The sequence below is a fragment of the Topomyia yanbarensis genome, chromosome 2 (assembly GCF_030247195.1).
Source record: "Topomyia yanbarensis strain Yona2022 chromosome 2, ASM3024719v1, whole genome shotgun sequence".
NCBI lineage: Eukaryota > Metazoa > Arthropoda > Insecta > Diptera > Culicidae > Topomyia > Topomyia yanbarensis.
This window is the reverse complement of record NC_080671.1, coordinates 50,024,012-50,049,981: the sequence shown is the minus strand read 5'-3', so window position 1 is coordinate 50,049,981 and position 25,970 is coordinate 50,024,012. Positions and strand designations below refer to the sequence as shown.

The following is a 25,970-nucleotide window of genomic DNA, read 5'->3' as shown; positions in this document are numbered from 1 at the left end:
ATTTACTTGTTTAACATAATTCTGTCAGAGAGTCCCTCATGTATTATTAAACAAGCCCTAGAAAAAATTGGAATCGAGACGGTTCAATAAGTTGACCCAGAGAAACACAGAAATTGCCATTTTACAAAAAATTGGATAACTTCCGCAATTTTCATCGGTTTTAAACTAACAAGTGCTTATTTTCATTGGTTATTAGCAGGCTTTAATTTCCCATAAAAATATAATTTTTAGGATTGCTTTATCTTGCTGAAAATATTGACCACTCGCTCATTTTTGTTCAAAAAACGACGAAAAATTAAGAAAAAGTTCAATAGATTCGTAAATAACGTCAGAACCAGTAGTCGCACTAAAACAAAATGTTCTAACGATCAAAAGTGCATTCAGTTTCCTTTAATTAAACATAACTATACTTCATATCGATGCACTACAACCGAAGATATTTGTATTTTTCTGAACGTTCGTTTAATTTTAAAGGTAAAATTCATTGTTTCACTGTAACTGGGAAACTGTTCTACTGCAAAATTTTTGGACCTCAGTTTCGGATTCAGCACATGATTTTACATTGAAAATGACACCTAGCTTATTTAGTTCAGAAATGCTGTAAACTAGTGTTATCGTTGTACTCAGATTATCCCATCCCATCATTCTGAAGTTTTAATGGTTGTTATATTTAGGATGATGAGTTCTATTGGTTTATGATATAAAAGGAGGATTTTATTCTTCATTTAATGACCTAATAGGAATAGAGATAGACGTACTACCAAATATCGTTATCAGTAGAGGTTTGCCCACCACTCGGGTTCTGATTGCCCGGCGGACCCTTCTTTTCAGGGCGGCCTAGGTGCCTCTACAAGAATTTCGAATTTTCGTATACAAACAAAGAGGTAAACAAAATAAATTAATAAGTTTTTCGACTTTTATTCCACTTTGCCTCTCTCCACTGCTGCCTTGGTGATCTGCTACTGCTGGGCGGAGAGGCGGGCGCTTCCTTCGACCGGCCGGGACTTCAACGGCCGAGTTCTCCCGATTTCCGTTGGCTGCTGCGGCAGCAGTCCTTGTCGTTTGGCTAGGGAGGTGAGCTTGGCTCCTTTGTTGGAACCTCCCTAGCGACGTTGGCGAACTTTCGCCAGGTCCACTCACTCCCCGTGAATGGCCCTGGTAGACACAGCAGTGACCTACCTCAGGGGGAACCTTTGTCCGCCCTGCTTCGTTCTCCTTTGTGGTTAACTGTGGAGGAGAGCTAGGCTCGTTCGACTGGTCCTCCACAGTGAGAACGGCACTGGTGTTACTTGGGTCCTTTTTATTAAGCCGGGGAAGCGAGTGGCTTCTTGGCGGTTAGCTTCCCGGTTCGGCGACCCTACACCAGGACTTTTTCGTATGCCCGGACCACACACTGGTACACTGACGGATTTCACTTGCCTAGCATAACCAGCACACTTATTGCAGCAAGTGGAGAGCGGTGGCCTAACTAAACCCTATGTTACGTATATACAAATGTTTAACAAAAATTACTACACCTATCTGAACTAACGAAATCGTTCACAAACAAAGGAGAAAAAAATAACGTAAAAAGCGAACGATCATATGGAACAGTGGAGAGCAAAACTAACGTAAACAATATATTCTACGGAGAGAGTACGCACAAATAGATATATTTCTACCCAGTGCTAAATTGTTACCCTGACGGGTTAAAACGTTTCATATTTCAACCAGCTGATATTACGCACTTTATATTCGTAAATGTTGAATTTTCAAACCACCCTAGGTGCCAAAATTTCGAGGCAAAAAATAAAAAATTAACATCAATTAATTCAGCGACGTAAAACTACCCCAATGTGAAGTTTTCATCAAACCCCTTTTGATGTTTTGTCCGACTTTTGTATGGAAGGTGAATTTTCTTATATTTTTTCTTTCATTTCATGATTAAAAATGCTTGAAACATTTTTGAATTCATAAATTGAAAATCCAAAACTCAAAAATGAGGCTCCATTTTTGGCACGGTACCGGTTTTGGCAACTGAAAAAAATAAAATTGTTGCCAAAAACGGAATCCTACTGTACTGGCATCTGTTAAATAGTAATGTGCAAGTGCATTTAACTATAAACAAACATAGTGGAATTAAATGGTAGAAAAACCTATGTAAAGTAATCATACGCTAGTTCTATAGGAACACATTTCGAGGACAGTCTACAGACTACATACTTTTTATTTAAAAGATGCACTTAAAAATGCGGAATCACTGGATAGTGATACGACATCTCTGTTTTGTGCATTGTCCTATGTGCATTCATTGACATTTCTATCATATACGCGAGAATAGTCGATTTCCTCTTGCAGAAATAAATTGAAAAGATTTTGCTCGATATGAATGTTATACACAGGTCAAGTATTCGATCGTAAGAGAACTAATATAGAAATGGTAAACAAATTATTAGGTTTATAATTAAACTATTGAGATGTCGATTCTTTATTAAAAACTACAGCTTTACTAAATATTTACAATTTTCACGATACATAATTGACATATTCCAATTATTCTATTAGGCATCTCGCATTGATCATGATGTCAGCACTGCTAAACACGAAGAGATGAGCCCTATGGTAACAAAAAAAAACAAAATATCACATTAGTCAAAATCCAAGACATCAAATTGGCCTTGAGCTGGCTCCAGAAATCGTATTACTAGTTGTCTTGTCTCAAGATGAAAAGAAAGAAAGGTGGGAGCATTTGGCATTGTTGAGTGTTTTAGTTTTATACTTGCAAAATTAAGCAAATTTAAAATCCAAGATGGCGGTTTTCGGTTACCAAGAAACAGTGAAAATAGCTATCAATATGAGTTTTGTTCGAAACGGGGTGGCCAGCAATTGCCGGAGATTGACGATTGAGGGCATTTTGAAATCCAAGATGGCAATTTCTGGTTACCACCAAAGTGAAAACTATCATCAATATAGGTATCTCTTGTGAAAGGCTAGTCGGTAGAGGACGGAAACTGATTTGTAATCTAAGATGGTGACTTTTATTTACCGCAAATATGGGTATGACTTGAGAGATGGAAGTAAGGTAGGGTGACCATACGTCCTGGTTTCCCAGGACATGTCCTAGTTTTTCACTGACTGTCCTGGTGTCCCGGAAGGTCAAGGAATCGCTTGATTTGTCCTGGTGTTTGCCCTGTAAGCCTAAAAAGTTTTTCTTTACTTCGCTTTATTCTCTCTGGTTCAGATCGCAGTTACGACTGATTGCAACTGACGAATTTCGCCCCAATTCGAACAAATGTTGGCTGCACCCTCTCAGATTTTAATGAAACTTTCTGTACATGAGAACATTGTCACAAAAAGCCACTTTGCATACTTTGTTTTTCCAAAAATGATCTAGACTGTCTTTTGAAAAGGGCCAAACTTTTTTTTATCATTTTTTTTCAAATGGCTATAGTCTAAAAGTGACAACCCCTACAAAAAATGTTGTAGGAGTGATTTTCACAAAATTAGTCAAATTTTTGAATAAAAATGTTAAAAAAATTCTTCATTGACTCCTACACTGAAAAAAATCGATTTTAAAAATTTAAAATCGATTTACAAAAAAAACATTTTTGATTTGGATGAAATTTTGTTGCAAGACAGGTAATTATGTTCTCTACTTACAATTCAAAAATTCAAGTTGGGCACTTTTAAGGAAAAAAGTTATTGGAAAAAAACTTTTCCTTGTCCAAACTGAATGTCCATTCCGAAAATACCCATATTGATTGGGTTATAGCGAATTCCTCTAAATCGGAAGTAGCCATCTTTGATTTTAAAAAGGCGCCAAAAATCATTTTCTAGCAGCTACTGTTCAAGACCATTCCGAAAATACCCATATTGTTGGGGTTGTTTTCTGCAAAAACAGCATTGATTGCGAAATCCGTGCAAAAAAACTTCCAAAAATATTCTAAGTCTTTTGATGAGAGTTTTTCTTTTAGGCGGATTTTCGAATTAACGCGATTTTTAAGCCGATTTTCGAATTAACGCGGTTTTTTACGCGGATTTTCCAATTAACGCGGTTTTTTTACGCGGTACGTATCCCCGCGTAAAAAAACTACAAGGGGCAGCCCTATGGGGTTGCACGAACTGTAGACATAGGACTATACTACTTAATGCAAAATATTTATTTTCTTAGTACATTTAAAGTAATAATAAATCAAATGTTTTTCTTACGTATAGTTTGAACACAACCAATCAACATCGAATGTTACATATTAATCCAAACCTACTTGGTTATCAGGTCATTTCGTTTGTAGTAGCTGATCGAATCCGATTAAACTTATTTGAGAAGATCTGAAGAAAGTTGACAGAAAACCGTGACCGAACTATCTGGAACTAAATTTTTATAGCACAAGATCAGCTTTTAAAAATTGTAAAAACTTTTCGATTGTGTGTGTTAAAAACCCGGACCGGTGAAGAAAAATCAAATTTTGGACAACTATAAATATACAAGAATCGAAACAATTTTATATATGGACCTAGATGCGTTTTTGCAACGGTTTTCCGAGTTGCAGTGTATTCATTTATAAATAGGCTTTGTAATATGTATCTATTAGCAGAATTAAAATAGGATAGGCTGAGTGAAAATGAATCACGTGAAGTGGAAATGAATCAATGAATTTATCGAAAGTAAATAAACATTCGTTGTGCTTTCCATCGATCCGCGTAAATTTGTTGCTAAGAAAGTTTTCGTCTTTTCGCAACGAAAGCACAAATTGCTATCATGCAAATTAAATATACCTACCTACACATTCGCCTCATACATTGAACCCAAGCGTGCAAACGCTGATGATGATGGGTTGAGCGAAAGGGACAACTATTACCACGACACTATGTTAACCGTGTTTACAAATGAAGCTCGAATGAACAAGCGATTTTGTGTACGAATAATTGTGTTCGAGATTGTACATAAAAGTGTGCTGGTAACAAGCACAGCACAAAAGAAAGCATAGTGTTTGAATGGACAAGATCAGTCAAGTGTTGGACGGCACTGGATAGCGTACCTCCACAACCAGTGTATCGGACTTCTATCTCAGCTACACTGGCTGTGAAAATACACAGCGTAGTGATCCGCTCCGTCTGCCGTTCAACAGGAAACTGAGCTTGTCCTGCCAAATCCGTTCTTTAAATAGTCGATGATGACGTCATTCATAGTAGCGTGTTTGGTACACTAATCTGTCGTGCCGGACTTGGGACAAATGTTTTGCACATATCGCCCCGAAATACTTCTAAGAATAGATTCCAACAGATAAACCCAAATATTTTTGATATCATGGTCTTAAAAATTTAAATAATGTACAACCATGTAATGTCAAAATATCGCGCATTTACACACAGAAGATAGCGTCTTCTGTGTGTAAATGCGCGATATTTTGACATTACATGGTTGTACATTATTTAAATTTTTAAGACCATGATATCAAAAATATTTGGGTTTATCTGTTGGAATCTATTCTTAGAAGTATTTCGGGGCGATATGTGCAAAACATTTGTCGTGAGATAGCTGCATTATATGCGTTTAAAATTGGACCACTTTTCGTTACATACCATTTTTGCAGAATTTGCAAGGTGCACCCCCATTTCGAAAACAAAGACGTAGTCCTACTTCAAAACCTGGGTGAACTTCGCACGTATTGGTCTGGTAGCTGGACTTATAGAAATAGGAATCGACTCAGGGGTCGGCCGGTTGAGTTTTCAAAAAAATTATTTTTTCTGGGCAGTCTATTGTAGGAGTCAAAAACACAGGACCCCTTTAATCTATCCTTTTGATCAAAGTGTGGCACTTCTCTCGCTGTGCTAGAAACTGCTCAAATTTTACCTACTGATGCTCAATACGCTTGCATATTTACTTACGCACAAGCGTATCTTTCCTAAAAATTGTAATTTACAAGTTAAATTTCACTAGAAAAATAGTCAATGGGTTTTATCGTTTTTCATCATCATCAAGAAGATTTATCAAAATTTAATTTTTCACTGCTCCAACGGAAATTAATCACACTAAATGCTATAGTAGTAACTGCACAACTAGCACACATTTGGAGTTAGTTCTGATTATTGACGTTGCTTTTTTGTGGAAAATCTGGATAGAAAGTGGTTCGAAAACGAAACCGGTCGTTTCCCGCATCTGATTTTTTTTTTTCAAAACAACACATTGAAATAAACAAAAAACAGTCACGAAACCAATTTTCTATTTTATTATTTATATTCGCAAGGAAATTGCACGAATGGTTTCAATTTATTGCATAGTTTTATTTGTCAGCACACCCGAGCACCGATGATTAAAAATCTCGTATGAAATTGTTTGTTCGTTTATAAATTAAATTATCGATTTCTTGCTGATTGGCATCTCTGCACTAATGTGCGGCAAATCTGCATTGGACAGCGTATAAATATACTTAATTACTTAAACAAATAATCAATAAGTGAATTGAGCTTAACGAATGGTTGCAGTGTGTGAGATGTTGTTACAGGTCGGACTCGATTATCCGGGGATTCGATTATCCGTGATTCGATTATCCGGGAAAAATGATTCGATTATCCGGGTGTTTTGAAAAAAATGAAATTTCAACTATAATGTCTTATTATAGTGCTAATTCGATCATTGCAGTCAATAGAACATTTTTTCGGGCAATTGGGGGGTCTAGGGTTAACCTCCTCTCAAATTTTAACCTACCTCAAAAATAGCTTATATATAGATTATTCCGCGCAAAGTGACCTAAAAACACAAAACTTGGAATCGACCTTCATGGATTGGAACCAGTTTTGAAGAAATTGTTCATTTAGAGCCAATATATAATAACCTAAATTGTTGTGTCGTTTAAACAGCCCCTCAGTCCATGGGAACATTCTTAACCGTTATGTGTCCGACGCGGTACCCGGATACCTTTTTAGATTACAAATAATGAAATTCCGATGTTTTATCCGTAGCTGGAAATTGAAACTTTGTGACATCTTAGAACTTCACTAAGTCAAGCTTTTGGGATAATAATGTTTTTGATATAGTAAGAAGAGAGTGAGGAGGGGCTCCTGAATTTTTTAGTACGTCCCAGGCCGACGTGGATACCCGGATACCCTCAAAACTGAAATGCCAATAACTAAGGTAATTTCCAACCGATTTTGATGATTTTGGGTGTTTTGGATTCAAGAACTCATCTACTTTTAGACTTGGTAAAAATGAATCGGGTTATTTCAACCGGTTCCCGGGAATCCGGATTTCCGGAAGCATGTTCCAGTGTTTGGATACTATTTGTGAATTTCAATGGAATACTAGCAATATTGGTATCAAAATTCTTGGCATAGCATCAATAGGCTGTATTTCGTGGTATTGGAACCATTTGGTGATTTCACCCCGGAACGGACATTCCGGAGCAGGTTCCTGTAGGGCCGTGAATGGCCATTCCATTCCAATTCCATTTTTCAAACTACCATAGGGTCCCGTAACAATAAATAACAGACTTCCGAGACAATTTGAAGAGTTTTGATATTCATTTTGCTAGGGCATTATTTAAATTTACAAATCATACCCTAGTACTGTAATCCGGAAAATCCGGATTACCAAGAACCAGATCCATTCATCCGGTTCAATGTTACAGAATCCAAAAGTTGACGAGTTCCTGAATCTATAACATCTAAATAGGTGTTATAGGTGTTTTTTGTTGGACACATAACGGTTAATTTTAACAAATTGCTTAAAAATTTTTTTTTCTTCGGATTATATCTCTGGTACTGTTTGCACTAGAATCAATCAGCGAGATATATTTGTTTAGGGATTCCAAAAAAATGAAAAGTTTTTAATGCCAATATTGCCAAATATGCAACTTTTAATTTTACACTAAAAGTACATTTTTCTCGTAATACATCGGTTACTGTAGGCCACATAAAACGTCATTATACCTACATTGCTCGTTCGGTTTCTGGCTATCTCTTGGGATAATGATAACATGCTTCTCAGGATTCTGTTTGAACACTTTTCAAGATTCTGATCGAAGTTTTCTTAGCATCCCAATGGAATCTATTTCAGAACTGCGATTCAATATTTATCCATATTTCTATGGTTTTTTCTCTGAATTTTGATGCAGGATTCTAGAGAAAAGCTTCTTAAATGTCTAGTGGAATCTTTCTCAAGATAGAATTCCGCTGACGATTATGCTTTTGCCAGATACTGATAGAATCATGGTCCTGATGAATATCCTGCTTTGAGTTCCAGTGGACTTTGACACAAACAATATTGCTCTTCTCCCCTTATCCCCTTCAATAAGTGATTCCTGCTCAGAATTCCGATAGCATCTTTAACCCGTTCGTGCCCTTCTGGTTGATGAACAACCATGTTTCTATATGACTATAACTTTTGGTTTACACAACGTCAAGTAAGGCTAATAACTGCGATTAAGATCTTTCATTTGAGCACTAAAAGTTATAAATATTAGCATTAGAACAGAATTCATTACAATTAATCTACTTGGGTTCCGCTGAAGCAGTGCTGCCAGGGATAGTTTCTGTTAATGGCGAAAATGAAATTTTGGAATATTTTCTTAGCCTGGGAATATTATTGAAAGCTGCTAAATCTTTCTAATTTAGATTGCCACCTTTTTTATGCAATTGGGCTAGATCGGAAGGTAAATATTGAGCAGCTGCAAAAGAAGCACTTATCTTTCTTAAACCAGGTTTTTCGTGTTTCTTGATGCCAACAGTTTTAAGGAAAAATAGTTTTGGGACCCTATACGCGATAGAAAATAGTTGGTCAAGAAATGGTTAACGAGATTCTGAAAAGAGACCCGGCCGCCACTGGAGGTGATTTCAATTCTTGGGTAGCTCAAGCAAAGATGAATGATAGGCTATATAAAGAAGGCGCCAGCAGTACTTCTCGCTGAGGCGCCCGGGAACCTGTCAAGTATGAGTGGGACAGTTTGCGAAGACTACACGCGTAGTTATTACCTGACAATACAGTATTGGTCAACTAAATAATGCTACGAGGACAAGAACAAGGATCTCTTTGTGGGTGCGCAACACGCCCTCTTCTAATTAGAATGACTAGACATGTTAGCTGTGATATGTGACACTCCACGTAAATTAAACTAGAGCCAGGAAACAGACGACCCCCAGTTTACTTACAAACTTTATTTTTTCTGGTATTCGAGTAATCGAATCAGTTAGCTCGGAAAATCTAAGCCCTGGGTAATCGAGTTTGACTTGTATTGCAAAAGACACACCTTATTAAAAAGTTTATCTTAAAATTCTTATACAAATAGCTATAAACAACTGATACATATCGTTAACTCGTTACCAATATGAATAATAAATGAAAACCAATTGAAAATACAAATCACACCCTGAAAGTCTGAAAAATCGACTAGGGCCAAAATAGGTACATTTACATTTAACATAATAGGAAAATTTGCCCTGGTCATTTTATTTCCAATTTCTCCACGAATGAAGCTTAAATTCATGAAATAACGCAAAAAAAAGTTTGATTCGATTATCCGGGTGATTCGATTATCCGGGGTGAGATTTTTTTCAAATCCCCGGATAATCGAGTCCGACCTGTACATGTCAAACGCATTTTCGGTTGTTCAGTGTCAATTAAAACAAGTCGGGATACGAAAATATTAGCTGTGCTGTAGTTATCTCGTTGGCCATTAATCCGATTCTACGAATGATATAAAAGAATAGAAAAAGCAGGAATTGATTTCCTAAATCATCTACCAAGTTTTTAATTTTTGGTTCGTATGAATTTGCATTGAAATGCTGCCGGTAAATTATTATTTTTGTGTCAGAAACGTATACTTTATGATAACTAAACCACCCATCCGTACAAGTTTAATCGTTCGTAAAACGAATTTTGTTGGCAGTCAATGAACATTGGGGAAGCTGGTCGAATAAGTTCCACATTTAATTATCCTCCTCTTACTATTTCATCTTTCTCGTTTCGATGGCTACCCATTTTCACAGTAGATGAGGGCACTGATATCGAAATTTAAATCGGCCTCTGTTCTGTAGGTTAGCTTCAGGCGATACTGATTATTTCCAGTGTAATGATATCAAAATGATAATCCAATACACGCTGGTTCATTACCGGAGTACCCATCTCTCAGTGATTGGATCCAAAATTCGTTTCACTTTCGCCCGACATCGAAAATCGGGATAATCTCCACTCATCTTCGCAGTTTCAGTCTCCCAGTGGAAACTGAGGTCTAGTTCACCCCAAACCGGATAGTGGTGCTTTTGCTTCGTTATTAGATCCTGTTTTAGCCGTTGAAATGTTTAATATTTCACCTGAAGCGTTAATTTAAAATAATTTTCACTTTTTTCTTTTTTCTTATAGAGAGATTATATATATTCTCATATCATATACAATATACTTCAATATTTTTAATCCTGTTTGTAGTGACCATGCAAAATTGCAAAACCGTATTTCGATAAAATTAATTATAAGCTCAGCAACAACATAACCTTCCTTTGAAGCAGGTGTCTCACAGTCTCTAGAATGAAACGGTTTCAACCAGCTCTGAGCACCATAAACCCAGACAAGAAATCTGTCGCCGGCAAACACCTCTCTTGATTCGATATGAACATTCTAACGGCCGAGGCTATAGCAAAGACTGATCCCGTGCAGTACAAACGAGAACAAGTTAATTTAGATTAGGGATATTTACTCCCGATGCTCATATGGCTACCGTAGATTAGAGTCCTTCCACACCCCTCAACATTAGCTACAGCTCGCTGGTTTGGACCGCTGCTGGCTGCCGGAATCCCATGTTCGTTCCATTATCTGAGGCGACAGTCAGTGACCAGCATAACAGCGTCCGTGTATCCTGTAATACAAGCTTCTGGTTGTGTCCATTGAACTGAAATTGATCTTAATTTTGGCTAGCGTCCAGCTGCTGTACCTTTCTCTCAACCAGCAGCGGTTTAAGTTGAATCGCACAGGACCATCTTGGCAATCGAAGGGAGGCTAATGGTAGCATGTCATATCATAATCTCTTGTGTGAATTGCTTTCTGTGGGTGATCACCGGGATTTGAGCAAAGCGACGCAGCTTAACAGACTGTCGTTCGAAGTGAATTTTAAGCTGCTAAAACTGAAATTTAGTCCGGATAGATTCGTATTTAATTATCATAATCAGCGGGTGTGGTTCGATAATTTCCGGTGCTGCTAACTTTCGTCCGCATGGCTGACAACTGAAGCCAAAGAAGCATTAGATGGGATGGGATGCATTATGTACTCACCATCCAATTTTAATTAGCACCAGCAATTGTGCGAGGGTCTAGTGATCTGCAAAACATGAGCCCAATGGCAATAAATTTAGTTCTAATTACAAACAAAATTAATTTGAACCACCATCCCGACGCGACGGGGCAGCCACGGATTAGGTTGCTGACTGACAACCGACGAGTTGTGTTCAATTTTGCATAATGCTAATCAGGTGGCGTGACTAATGGGCTAGTTTTAATGCGATACGTTGTTCTATGGCATCAGCTATTGGAAAAACACGTTAATATCAAATGCGGCGTACTGGAACGAATTGGGTGGCGATTTAATAACTAGACAAACGATATATGAAATAGCCAATTATGCCAATGACAAAACAAACATATAATGCGAATATTGGAACAATAAATTGAGAATTGATGAGGTTTCATTAACATCTTTAAAATTAAAACTTGCTTCGCGCGCATAAATGGTTTCCTTCTTGCAGCAACAAACATCGTGGTTGACATTTTGGGAATCTTATATTAGTCATGAATAGGTGTTAGATGACAGGGTGCAACGACAAACTCAGGAACGCTGGAAACCTATATATTTGAAGATTACCCGACGTTTTGGTCGTTTTATGGTCTTTATAAGGAGAAACTGTATTGCAATCGTAGAATTTTAAAGGACAGAGAACTTGACGCCAAAAAAACAAGAGCTTCAACATTTAACTAATGCTAGTCTTGTTGATTTTGTCGGAATATATGCGAAATATATTTCAAAATCATCAGCAAAAAATAGTTTGCCACCCGCACTGAAAATACCGGCAGCGTCATTAATAAGCAGCAAAAATAGCAGTGGTCCGAGTGTACTATCTTGAGGAATCAGGAATCAGAATATATTGGCTTAGCAGAAGTTTATAACTCTGCCGGACAAACTCAGTTGAAGGGCCGATTGTACCCCGCACATACTCTCAAAGATTTCTGCTTGGAATACAGTACAGTATCTACCTAGTGAGTGAGATTGTTCCAATCTCATTTCACGACAGTAGACACCAGCACCAGCACGTCCCTCCATCAGAGAACCGTCAGTGTAACAAGTGGTCTTTGCGTTTGTTGTTTTCTTTCCATATAGCCAGACAACCACTCCTCTCGAGAGGGCATCTTCATAGGGAATGTCCTGTAAGGAAAACTACATGTGAGTGTAATATCGCTGGGAGCAAGAATATCTTCACCCCATGTATCCACTTGTGACCACAATCGTGTATGACTGGTAGCAAGATCAACATGGTTACTGTTCCAAAGTCCAGTAACCTGCAGTCTGTGTATACATAATAGTGCTTCTTGGTTGAGGTGTATGTGTAATGGTTTGATATTTAGAAGTGCCTCAAGAGCAGCAGTCGGAGTCGTGGTGAAAGCACCAGTCAACGCCATGAGCGCCATTCTTTGCAGATGGTGTAGCTTTGACTGGACTGTCACCACCTCTCCCCTCAGCCACCACACAAGGCATTCGTATGACAGTATTGGACGTACAATTGTCGTGTAAATCCAATAGATGTATTTAGGTTTGAGACCACAGGTCTTTCAAAAAGTTCGTCTGGACTGCCCGAAGGCCACGCACGCTTTCTTGACTCTGAACTCAATGTGAGCAGACCAATTCAGTTAGGAATCCAATTCCCGGTTGTTATTCTCTTCTTCGTGAAAAGAACCATTGAAGTTTTGCTTGGGTTAACTGATAATTTAACCTGTCGACACCACTGTTCGACAGCTCTTAATGCCTGTTGCATTAAGTCAAAGATGGTTCCGATGCAAAATCCAGTAATTAGTATTTGGTAATCGTCAGCAAACCCGTAGGTTGGAAATCCAAGCTCATTGAGTTTCTTCAACAAGCCGTCAGCTACCAAGTTCCATAACAAAGGTGACAGAACGCCGCCCTGAGGACAACCGCAAATACTCAACTTCCGTATCTCAGCCTGTCGCAGTGACGAGCAAAGTATGCGATTACTAAGCATTGCGTTTATCCAACCCGAGATACATGCAGGTATCCCATGACCGCGCGTCGCTTCCAGAATAGACTGGAAGGACACATTGTCAAAAGCACCCTCAATATCTAGGAATACACCCAAGCTAGATTGCTTGAGCGAGAAGGCTTTCTCAATGTTGTAAACAACATCGTGAAGCAGAATGATCGTGGATTTCCCACACTGATATGCATGTTGCATTTTGTGCAGTGGATATTCAAATAAACTAACGTTTCTGATGTGATTATCGATTATCCGTTCCAAAGCTTTGAGAAGAAAAGAACTTAAGCTGATAGGCCTAAAACTCTTGGCTTCTTCATAGTTTGAGCGCCCCCCTTTGGGAATAAATCTAACAGTTATTTCTCGCCATGCTTTCGGGATATACCCGGTAGCAAGCAGGGGCGGCGAAACACTTTACGCCCGAGTGGGTAGAAAGCATAGGGTGGGGTCCATTAGTAAGGATTTCCCTTTTCGCAATGCACACGCTTACATTACATTCACATCAAATCACGTTCGTTTATAAAAATGGAATTGTGGTACATTGATGTTTTCAAATGTGTGTAGTGCGAGATACAAGCGTTGCGCATCTAAATTTTTTGAAATGGTTCAAAATTTCGAGTGGGTAATTATCGACTCGGTTATTTTCGAGTAGGTAGTACTACCCATACTACCCACGCTTTCCGCTGGCCCTGGTAGCAAGACTGGAATGCATAATCTTTTTCAAGACATGTTTAAGAATATCAAATCCCTTTTGTATTTGTATTTGTATATATTTACACCAACAGGCCCCTTAGCCCCAATGGTGAATACTTATAGACTAATTACATCAATTTACATTCAACAAAACTTCATAGTATAACAGATAATTTGCAATCACAATGTTAACATTTAAAGAGAATACCAACATGACAATATCCACAACATATTTCACATATTGCATAAATTAGACAAACAAAACATTTTTTCACATTTTAATTTCACTCTGTCTGATTCCGCAATCCATCCGAATTGTAATATGAAGTCCATGCAGGTCTAGGTTTCCATGTTGTGTTAATACGGTTTTCAAATTCCCTACATCGGATGTTACGAGGCCAAGTTGTAGCTTGCAGAGCAACCGATTTCCACTTGTTGTTGAGCCTAACTCTGAATGACGCGTAGTCAATGGTGTCGCGTGATTTCCAGACAGGCACCAGTTTCTTAACCTCAACTGTTTCACTCGAACTAAGGCCAAGTCGTTGTGAGACTAAAGAAATAACTTCGCCTTCGCTTACATGGGGTTCAATGTTTGATAGGTACAAAGCGAACTTCATATTGTCCTCCCAAGAACGGCTCCGCGGCGGTATAAAAACTGAAGCTATCTGACCTCCATCACTTGATGTGTTTTGCAAATTGACGGAAGAAACTGGAGTTGAGTGATGATCACACATTTGCTTATTGGGAATTATTTGAGATATTTAAGTGTTCTGCATCTCTTCAATTTTTGTTTTCATGAGCGCTATATCCTTCTCCATGCATGATGATGGAAGTTTCTGTTCCGGTGAAGCAAACAGTGAAGCAGTTAAAGATTCGTTGAAAGACTCCAAGCAATCATCACACAACCAAATTATATTTTTGGTAAGAGCATCGAGTTTTGCCTCATTCAGTCCAATGCATTTGGCATGGAATCGTTCACTGCAGCTTCCTCCACACATAGTAAACAAGTCCGCTTTACAGTCGATCGCCGTATAGCATTTCTTGCATTCCATTCTCCACTGCTAAGGGTAATAACGATTGGAAGCTAATAGCAAGAGAACAATGGCTCCTCGGCAGTTGTAAGTTGTATCAAAACTGTTGGAGAATTATCGCACAAAACACTACTTTTTTAATACTTATTTAATCACCGCCAATTCACCACAAAGTTTAGACGTTTCAAATCAACACTTTAGCCTACGGACAAGGCGTACTTGTCGTATAACATTCGATACAAACGGAGAGCAGAAAGTACAACAGCCGACACGGGAGATACAATTTTGCAGTAGCACGGGAAGTATTCCATCTTTTCCGGGTGATTTGTATGGAGCAAAGCTGTTAACTGCCCACTTGACCTATTCAGTGGAAACCAATGTGTGTGCTAACGCCCACGAGTCCGAATCACCAGAATGAGATCTGTGAACATTGTTCAGCTCCGGATCGATACAACCTGGAAAGTGTGTGTCTAAGAGACAATTAAGAACATCTTTTTCGTCCGTCACATAAACACCATCTCTGGTTTTTAAAGAGTTCATCTGAAAATCATTCGATTTGGAGAGAATTTTATTTAACCTGCTAGCCTCGTTCAGACTAGAGACATTAGTGCGTAGCTTTTGCCAGCCAGCCCGTTCTGCAAATCTAAAACATTTCTTATATGCACTACGAGCTGAACTGAACGTGAATAGCAGTGGTCCGAGTGTACTATCTTGAGGAACTCCAGATCTATTCGAAAACAATCAGATTGAGTAGTGCCAATAGCCACTTGACGATGAACGAGATATGATCGAAGCTGGTTACAGAAAGTCATGTAGTCCAGTTTTTCAGTCTTTCAGTATTCACAATATAGAGTTCACTAGATTGCTTAACACCAACTGGCTAGAATAGAAACCATGCTGATAAGTGCCAATGTAGTGCCGACAGGCAGCCAATTGTGTTTCAGTAACCACTAACTCATTTAATTTTAATTCAATTCCGCGCGAAGTAAGTTTACGGTAATTTTCAACGTTAAGCTTGTTGCCTTTCTTGAAAATTTGTAATATTGTCGAGCACTTCCAATGCACTGGAAATGTTTGCTGCTGAAACGACATAAAAAATTGCGCGAATGATGCGGCCAAAATGTCCGAGCATTTTTGCCAATATAGCAAGTCAGCAACAGACATAATACTCGGACGCTTCTATCATTTCATTGTCGATGGCGAAAACATCCACGCTGCACTTATTTTCAGCAGAGGATGCATTGCATTCTTGTCGAGAAACATTTCAGGTGAGAGACCAGACCTAGTGTTAACAAACGACCAGCATCCTTTGGGATTCTGACGTAAGTTCTGGTGCTTTCGATTTACGATTTACGACGCTAGTCTAGAGAGAAACTTGTTATAACTGTGGTAATCGCTACTAGCAAGCACAAAAATCGCTTGGATAAAGGGTTTCGTCAATTAGTAAAAGTACGAAGTGCTTCGATACGCAAACGTTTTAGCTTGCGGAGAATTCTGTCAAACCATGTTGTTTTTCTGACAGGGTGGTAATTTGGGACTGAAGCTGCAACACATTCATGAAGTAAACAATTTTAATGAGTTGATCCGCATTATAGAGTGACGAAATGCGGAGTAATCTTTCTTACGAAAGATGAATTTATCGGGAGTTAGTTCGTCCTCATAATGAAATGGATGCGGGACTTCAGCCAAATTTCTAAAGCAGTATGGTGATTGTAAAGGGGTAGGGGAGACCGAGGAAAGTTGAAGCAGTTTTTTGTTTTTATTAGATAAGGTCAGGGATGCCACCGGTACCGATAAACTACATTTTTTTTCGGTATATTTACATTGGCACAAGCCGTACAGCCCGCTACAGCGACGTATCACTACAGCTCTTACCAGAACGGTAGCCAAACCGAGTACAGCAGTTAAATACATTAGGCGTGTTTTGGAATTCAACATTGCTCAACAATTGGTCATCGATGACCAAATTGTTGAGCTAAACATGGCCGCCGTAAAATTTTCTTTGAGCGAAAGAGAAGACTTTCGCTCTGTTGTGATACAAAACACCGGCTGCGACATTACATGTGAGAGAGCTGCGACACCTATATCCTCCCACCTTTTGAGCGGTAAAGAGCATTCAAATTTCTTTCTATCAGGGTTGCCACATGTACAGATTTTTCTGCAATAACACAGGTTTATTTAATCATCTTTGGAAACAGATTTCTTTACACAGATGATAGATAATGGTATTTTTTTTTTGAAAGATTTAAGGTTTCATAAATATTTCCATATTTATGCACACTTTTTAATAACTTCACGCAACCATCCACGGATTTTATTCTATTCCAAAAGTCACAGATGGTGAAAAAAATTTTCGGTCGTAATACAGATTTCAAAGTGGCAACACTACCCCACACATACATCTGCCCCATGCATACATCTGTCACTCTCAACAAGAGCAGTTTTTTTCGTTCATGTAGAACTAGTTGCTGCTGGCTGAATATTTTCGGATGCTCCGTGCCAAATTATCCCCATGAAATTCTTCGTTAATCTAGTGCGCTGTAATCGGTGAATAGATGTCTATTCCTTACCATGACAATTCGGACACTTCGGAAATATTTGCCAAACTTCATCATCCTGCAGGACACCCGTATGCATAAGCACTGCTCCAGGTGGTAACGATTCCCAGGTAATCGCCGTGCTCAGTGGAAGCAGACTGAACCGAATTCGTCTGAGATATTTATCTACATCTACTTAAAGATTAATTACAATGAAGACCTATAGCCGAAAGCATTTTCTTTCGGTGTTGAATTCGTAAGTTATATACCATATCTAAATTGTAGTATTTTTAGTACATTTCTCTGGTTCCAGACTTATATCTGCGATGCGTTTGTTCAGTTAACTACGCAATTACTTTGAAGTTTATTCAACTGGCCGCAATGGGGGAAGGTGTGGGTTCCGATGCAATGTACATCTATAGGTTAACCATACTAAAGATTGAGATGACTCCCAGCGAGACGGTCTGCATTGATGTACTAGAAAGTTTGTTGGAAATTTGGCTGTACGTGTTGGATGGCAAAGAGAACTGCCCGGTCGAAGTTATGATACCGTTTATGACGCTAATATATATGGAAAATATAACCAGTCTAATATTAAATCTCCGGATCGCATACGCGGTATCGGTCGGGATTACAATTCGATAGATGAAAACTGAACAATTTTATAATTACGTTCGGGAGTTTTAAGAAGCAATTTATAATAATCAGTAACTTAGGGTCAGATATTCTGGCAGAAATGTGTTGAATTCAATAAAGATAATGCGCACCTTCAGCTCCACGACATGTATTTGAAGATATACTAGATTCGGTTGGTTAGAGGCCAAATGTTCAGAATATATTGGCTCGATTGGCGCGTTCCCCATGTTACATGCGTCATACTTAAAGCCAGCTGAAACAGCAACAACTGTTTTAACTTGCAATGATGTTTTTCACATTTATTCAACCTGTGATTTATAATAATTATAATGTATTTGAAAATGTGTTACTTTCATAATCCTCGTTTATGTTATACTACTATTTACGTTATTATTTTGATTAGATAGCTATATTTCCTATTGCGTTAGAAAATCCACGAAAAGAAATCTCACAAGGAATTCAACTGTTCGTGTATACCGAAGTGACAAACTAGCAGAAAAATTCCTATAACAGCATGTCTCTTCCATGTTGTTTGGGGTTCCCTAAAGGGAATGTGAATACCTATACTGCCGTGATACGCGTAACAGTCCCACCTGCATAGGAAACCCATAGCAAATGGGACTGTTATGCGGATCACGGCAGTATAGGTATTTACAATGAACTGATAAGCGATTGTAGATAGAAAATGTCTTAAGTGAATATGTGGACTGCAGTCCATGAAGTTGATCCGGTAAAGCAAAAAGCATACTACGCGTTTAAGATCAAAGCTTTTCGTACTTGTTACGCACTTACAGTGCCTATTTTTCTAAACTCATGAATTTCCTGCACCCCTGACTTTAACATGAACCAGACTTTTAAACCCTCTTTAACATCAAACTTTCAAATACCAATTCAGATTTATCATTTTTCAATTGTGATGTTCATGGGCTCAATATTGACTCTTTAAAAAACTGATATAATTCAATATGCCGGATAGCAATTGTAGTATTAACGGTAAACCTGTTCTAATCCCCCTAGTGGTGCATGGATCATTAAGCCATAGGTTTTTTTTACATTCATTCTGACCTTCCATTCAACAGTGACCTCAACCTTTTTGCAGGGTTACGTTGTAAGACCGATAGTGTCAAACAAGGGCGTGTTTACAATTTTTTACAATCAATTGAAAATCGTTTAAAGAGTTGGACACACATATTGTTGCGTTCACAAACTTGTGCAAAATCGATTTATGCAGTAAAAGAAGAATTTCTCCCTAAATTAATAATATTGTGCCTTGTAAACCAAATTCCCATATAAACTGGTACCACCATGATGTTAAAATGATATAAAACATATTAAAATTGATGTAACATTATTCTAGTTTGCGGGTCTGGATCACTAATAATCAATTAAAGCAGCTTTGACCACATTGGCCACCTATGACGGTTCATGATGCCCCCGGGGAACCCGCCAAGTTCCTAAGCTAATATCACACCCATTCCCCAACGAATTCTCTACCGATTTTTTAAAAACTTGATTTCAAATGAAAGATACAGTAATACCATTGACTGCTGCTGAATTTCATTCGGTTCTGGCTCTTGCTTCCGGAGTTACAGGGGTGTTAGTAAGGATACACTGGAATTTCCCGTATAAATCGGTACAATCGTAATACCTCAGAGGCTAAAAACTATTGAAATGGTCACCAAATTACTTCTTATCGCAGATCTAGATCACTGTGGAAACTAGGAAAATCAACAATGAATTCTTTTGAAAATTTACTAATTCTGAAAATAACGGTATACATTCTGAGAATGCTTCTTTTCGCGCACTGTAATGGATCCAATATACTTCGTTTGCTGACCAAGTGGTAGGTGTTAAGTCAGACCGGACTAAGTGACAAAATGTTGATTTCGAGTAAAACGAGTTTAAAGTTTGGATCGCAGCATCCTTCACGTCCCAGGTACACGGCCAAAAGTTATCTTGCCGTGAGTCTAGTGAGAATGGACTGATTACACCCATGTTTGAATACATCGGTGTAGTAAAAGATTGAAACGAAAATTCTATAAGTTTGTGCCTATCATTTGTGCAATTTCCGTAAAATTGATACAATTCACGTCACAATTACTCAAGCATAGCTATATTTTGAGAGGAAAGTTATCTTTTAATATTGGTTTCTCTTTAATAATAACATAAGACATTTTTTGCTAATTGCTTTCTTTTCCAATCGAATTTATTACAACATTAAACTACCTTATTTACTAATTAATCTGATTCATGAGAATAGCGAATAGCTATTTCGTTCCGTTTATTTTCTGCACTTATATTTCGTGCACCAAAATGGCCCTCAATATTTTCAATAGATTCATTTGACATACTCGAATAGCTGCGTTGATAAGAATCGTCGTCGATTTCATCTTTTAAAAGGTAGTTGTGTAAACAAGCTGCAGCCATTATGTAGAATTTCGCATTTCCTAGATTTGTTATCTCCATGTACTTCAATCTCCGGAATTTACCTTTTAACAAACCGATTGCATTCTCAATTACCATTCTGGTTGAAGAGTGAACTTTGTTGAAGTTAATTTTTTCTGGGCTAAGATTTCCATTGTCTTTATAAGGCCGTAGAAGGAATGTATCAAGTGAATAAGCTGAATCTCCAACCAAATGCATATCATTAGGAACGGTACATTGTGCAGAATTAAGATAGGCATATAACGGCGACTCCCTCCACACACGAGCATCGTGAACGCTGCCCGGGTACCCGCAGAACACATCTAAAAATTGTTTTTTCGCATTACAGACCAACTGAACTTGAATCGATTGCGTTAGCTTTCTGTTGTTGTAACTGTCGTCGTTTCGGGGCTTTGGTATCTCGACGTGTGTCCCATCAATCGCACCAATAACATTTGGAAACTTTTTAAAATTATCCGCTATTCCCCGCAGTTCATCTTCCCGTGGTTATCTAATAAACTTGGATCTATTCTCATACAAAATTTTGCAGAACCGTAGAACAACGCTATGAGTCAAGCCACGGCTCACCAGAAGCTGTGAAATAGAAATTTGTTACAAATACTGTCACATGAATTTAATATTGCATACTTACATCTGTACGTTGATTTGTTAGCAAGCCACCAAATGGTAGTCAATACAGCTGTCTGTATTGGTACTGGAGGCCGTCTAGTGCTATTCCAATCTTTTTTATATTTAGCCATTAAAAACTGCAACAAAAATGAATTATTAGACAAAATATGCAAACTAGGTGATTCTGATATTTTATCTTACCCGAGCCTTCTGCTTTGACATTCGGTAATGCTTCTTGAACTTTATGTCACTCTTCAGAAGAGAATTTTCAGCGTACTGCTTAATGCGTTCGCAATCCTGTGATAAATTGGAACTGCTCAAATCAGTAGACGATTCTGACCGAGCTTCACTAGAAGACGAAGTGTCATCCAAAAATGGGATTTTTTCGAAAGCATCCCACACCAAATCCATGCTTATTCAACAGTATGAAATATAAAACTAAATTATTTTACACTTTATCACACTTAAGACAGATGTCTATACTTGACTTGCTCAAATCAGTCTATGAGAAATTACAGGTTTCCTTCGGTCTTTTGTACAGAAAACGGGTAGGTTGTGGTCGATAGGTACCTAGAAACGCGTGAAACGGACTGTTTTACATGTAGGTAATAATATATGACATGAATACCTAGCAAGGCCTAAAATTCTCATACCTATGAAATGAGCGATGAAATTCAAAGAATTTAGACATTTATGTAAATGAGGTGCTTTTTGCCATCAATTCTTGAATCACCATCACCAAGACCCTTTTTGCCTTAAGGGGTCTACGGACAGTATCTTGTTGCATATGTCTAGAAAGGGCATCCAAAATCCTACCAATTGGCGTTGAGTTACTGTTTTTCCGTACTTTTAATCAAAAGTTAGATCAAAGTTTGTGAAATCATTTAAGCAAATGAGGTGCTTTTTGCTATCAATTTCTGAATCACTGTCATCAAGACCATTTTGCCTTAAGGGGTCTGGGAACACTATCATGTTTCATATGTGTAAAAAGGACATCTTAAAAGCTACAAAATGACGTTGAGTTACGGCTTTTTTGTCCTTTTAAACAAAAGTTAGGTCCAAGTTTGTGAAATCATTTAAGCAAATGAGGTGCTTTTTGCTATCAATTTTTCAATCTCTGTCATCAAGACCATTTTGCCTTAAGGAGTCTGGGAACACTATCATGTTACATATGTATAAAAACGGCCTCTTAAAAGCTACAAAATGACGTTGAGTTACGGCTTTTCTGTCCTTTTAATCAAAAGTTAGGTCCAAGTTTGTGAAATCATTTAAGTAAATGAGGTGCTTTTTGCTATCAATTTTTCAATCACTGTCATCAAGACCATTTTGCCTTAAGGGGTCTGGGAACACTATCATGTTTCATATGTGTCAAAAGGGCATCTTAAAAGCTACAAAATGACGTTCAGTTACGGCTTTTCTGCCCTCTTAATCAAAAGTTAGGTCCAAGTTTGTGAAATCATTTAAGCAAATGAGCTGCTTTTTGCTATCAATTTCTGAATCACTGTCATCAAGACCATTTTGCCTTAAGGAGTCTGGGAACACTATCATGTTACATATGTATAAAAAGGGCATCTTAAAAGCTACAAAATGACGTTGAGTTACGGCTTTTCTGTCCTTTTAATCAAAAGCTAGGTCCAAGTTTGTGAAATCATTTAAGCAAATGAGGTGCTTTTTGCTATCAATTTTTCAATCACTGTCATCAAGACCATTTTGCCTTACGGGGTCTGGAAACACTATCATGTTTCATATGTGTGAAAAGGGCATCTTAAAAGCTACAAAATGACGTTCAGTTACGGCTTTTCTGTCCTTTTAATCAAAAGTTAGGTCCAAGTTTGTGAAATCATTTAAGCAAATGAGGTGCTTTTTGCTATCAATTTTTAAATCACTGTCGTCAAGACCGTTTTGCTTTAAGGGGTCTGCGGACAGTGTTTTGTTGCACATGTCTAGAAAGGGCATCCAAAAAGCTACGAATTGGCGTTGGCTTACTGGTTTTCGACCTTTTGTTCAAAAGTTAGGTCCAAGTTTGTGAAATCATTTGAGCAAATGAGGTACTTTTTGCTATCAATTCACACTTATTCTTGTTTACGACGAATGCGAGATTCGTTCGAAAGTGATTTGTATTCCCGTTTACGACGGCAAAATTGAAATTGCATACTATTTGTTCGAATCGCTTTTGAACGAATCTCGCATTCGTCGTAAACAAGAATAAGGGTGATTATTTGTTGCACAAAAGGAATTTTCCTACGAAATAATGATAATGACTGATATTGCGTTTATTCTCTATTTTATTCTTGTTGGTTAAGCTTCCTTATGAAATTGTTTGACCTATATCTTTAGAAGTTTAGTCGGCAGTAACATTTTTAAAGCCAAGCGAATGGGTTTGTGTATCTTCACTCTTCAGGCAAAAAACAGGCAGATTCGAGACTTCATTCCGACGCTGCTACATAGTTCAATTGGTATAATAGGTATCTGATTGAATAATTAATAACCGAAATCTTATTTTCAAGTCATTTATTTGAGGAGTTTATTGTGCTTGCATTTCAGTTATTTTATTTCTCCCGTTGCTCTATACAGAATTCCTGCAGAATACGGAATGCGTCATAAATGTCGGCGTTGGTTAACCGTTAACCGAATGCTAGGTCGTGGATTGTTTTTCTCCGACTGTTCGAGGTATTCAGGTGTGATAACAGCCAATCCAGTGTCGATACTGCGGTAATACAGATGAATTACTCGTCAATCACTAAATTATATCTCAACTCCCTAGAAATTTGATCCATCAGACTTTTTCGTTTGAGGGTCTGTCTGTCTGTTTTCCAGGTAGAAATGCTTTACTGGTGATAAAGGATCACCTCGAAAAGTGAATTCATTGAGATAAGGTAGTTTGCTGAAAAAGATTCAATCAATACAAATTCCAACAGACCACTCAATTAAGCTTACTGGGAAATTTGTCGACAACAGTCCCTCAATTCGAAGAATATTGGCTCGGTTTTTAACTTATCGAGTGCGCCCATGACAGTCTAATTCAGCCGTGGTGGACGTGAAGTGGAAAAGCAATAGCCGTTGGTGCTTTACGATGAATGATGGCCCGGCGCTGCAACTCCGATCGTACCGACGGCCTATTCAAAACTAGCTCACAGTAGGTCAACTTTCGTTTTCTAAAAACAATAATAGCAAAATAGTTACGAATTCTGCGATATCGTACACAGCCCAAACATACATTATAATGTTCCACCAGTCCTCGTCCACTCTCGCCCAGTACGCCAAACGATAGACTCGTCCGAAAACATTCGCAGCTTGTAGCATTTTCGCAATTCCACCATCTCAGAAAGAGAACATATTTGTCCCGTATTCATACAGATCGCTTCCGTTACAAAAAAAAACCATCGTTTCATCGCTTGATTCCGCTATTCCTCCACCGATTGTTCCTCCAGCAAACGTTTCTGTTCCTCCAATTTCAATTCCACTGTTCAATAAAACCCCCTCGGTTCACATGATCCGACGCCATAGTTCCGTACACTTTTCAACTGGTGTTTGTCACTGTTCCGATCGAAGCGGTCGCAGGCCAACAGCAGCAGGCTTTTGCTGTTTCTGGTTAGCCAATAATACCGCAGTAGGCGAGAAATAAAGCCCAACTGGAAGAACTGGATGAATGTTTGACTGCTTGTTGAACGCATCGACTGCTGCAGTTGTATCTTACCATGATCGGCGATTTTTGTTCTAAAAAAAAGCTATTAACGCTTGACAAACATTTTACACTTGAAAAACATTTACCTGCGAAACATTCCTTGCAATGATTTAGGTACGACGGGGAAAAACTAGCTATTTTCACCGAAACCACATCGATTTGCTTACTGCTAATCATGGGAGCGAAATTTAATTAGCAGCATTCTTAGTCACCACATACCAGAACAGTTGACTTGTTTGTGTGTGTTAATAATCCCCCACCGCACTGCTCTCGTTTTGTTGAGCAAAGCATCGGCCCTCACCGTACGATGGAATGTTGAGCTGTCTGATGTGATGATCTCTCTCTCGCGCAACATAATCAAGCTTTGTTTATGTTGCACATTGGTGTCACAGCGCGTCGCTTTACTCTCTTGCAACAAAAAGTCATCAAAATACCGATGAGTTGCTGGTGGATTTAAGGACGCGCCTATTTTTGTTTTGCTGCTGTACTCCGACTGCTCGGTGAGAGTGTGGCGTAGTAAAGTTTGTTCTCTCGCTTTGTACATTTTTCTCTGCATAGTCAAAGGGAGAGGCCCGAACACGAAAGCGTTGATGCCAGCCGTGGCGTAAATGAGCCGCATTCATTGTCCTCATTTTCTAATAAAAATATTAAAAAGATTGAAAATATTAAAAAATGTAAAATAAGGAAAGAGAAGCTGTACCGCTCGTGTCTGGTGGCTGTACTAGGTACAGTAGTTTTTTGTCATGTTACTGCTTTGCACACAGGCAGCCGTACAGCGCTGGGCGTCCTGCACTAGCGAATGACAGCAGTACCGAGAGAGAAATGAGAATGTAGGCAGAAAAAATACAGCCGCAAAAAAGGTAGGCATTTTGCATCATTGGATAAAGTTTAACCGCCACGACGGGAGTTATGTTCTATCAACGACCATGCGGTAGACTTGGGTGAAACGCCCAACTCCTACTTAGCAGAAGGCAAAGGATTCTTCACATTTCCTTCCGATGAGCCTGCCTAGTCCTAGTTTTCCATTTTAAGTTTATAACTGATTTGCTCTAGAATACTCATCCGTCTATAAATTTCAATGCTTTCGTTCTTCTTAGTCTTAAGTTTTCC

The 25,970-nt window shown here is 38.4% G+C and overlaps 1 protein-coding gene and 1 pseudogene across 1 annotated transcript in view; one reads left to right on the top strand and one right to left on the bottom strand.

Annotated features, from left to right (window-relative positions):
* The window catches only part of LOC131684571 (neural-cadherin-like), a 1,488,321-nt gene that overhangs the window by 43,207 nt on the left and 1,419,144 nt on the right, over positions 1 to 25,970 (top strand). The gene's annotated exons all lie outside the window — the stretch shown is intronic.
* Positions 23,725 to 24,957, bottom strand: LOC131679463 (serine palmitoyltransferase 1-like; annotated as a pseudogene).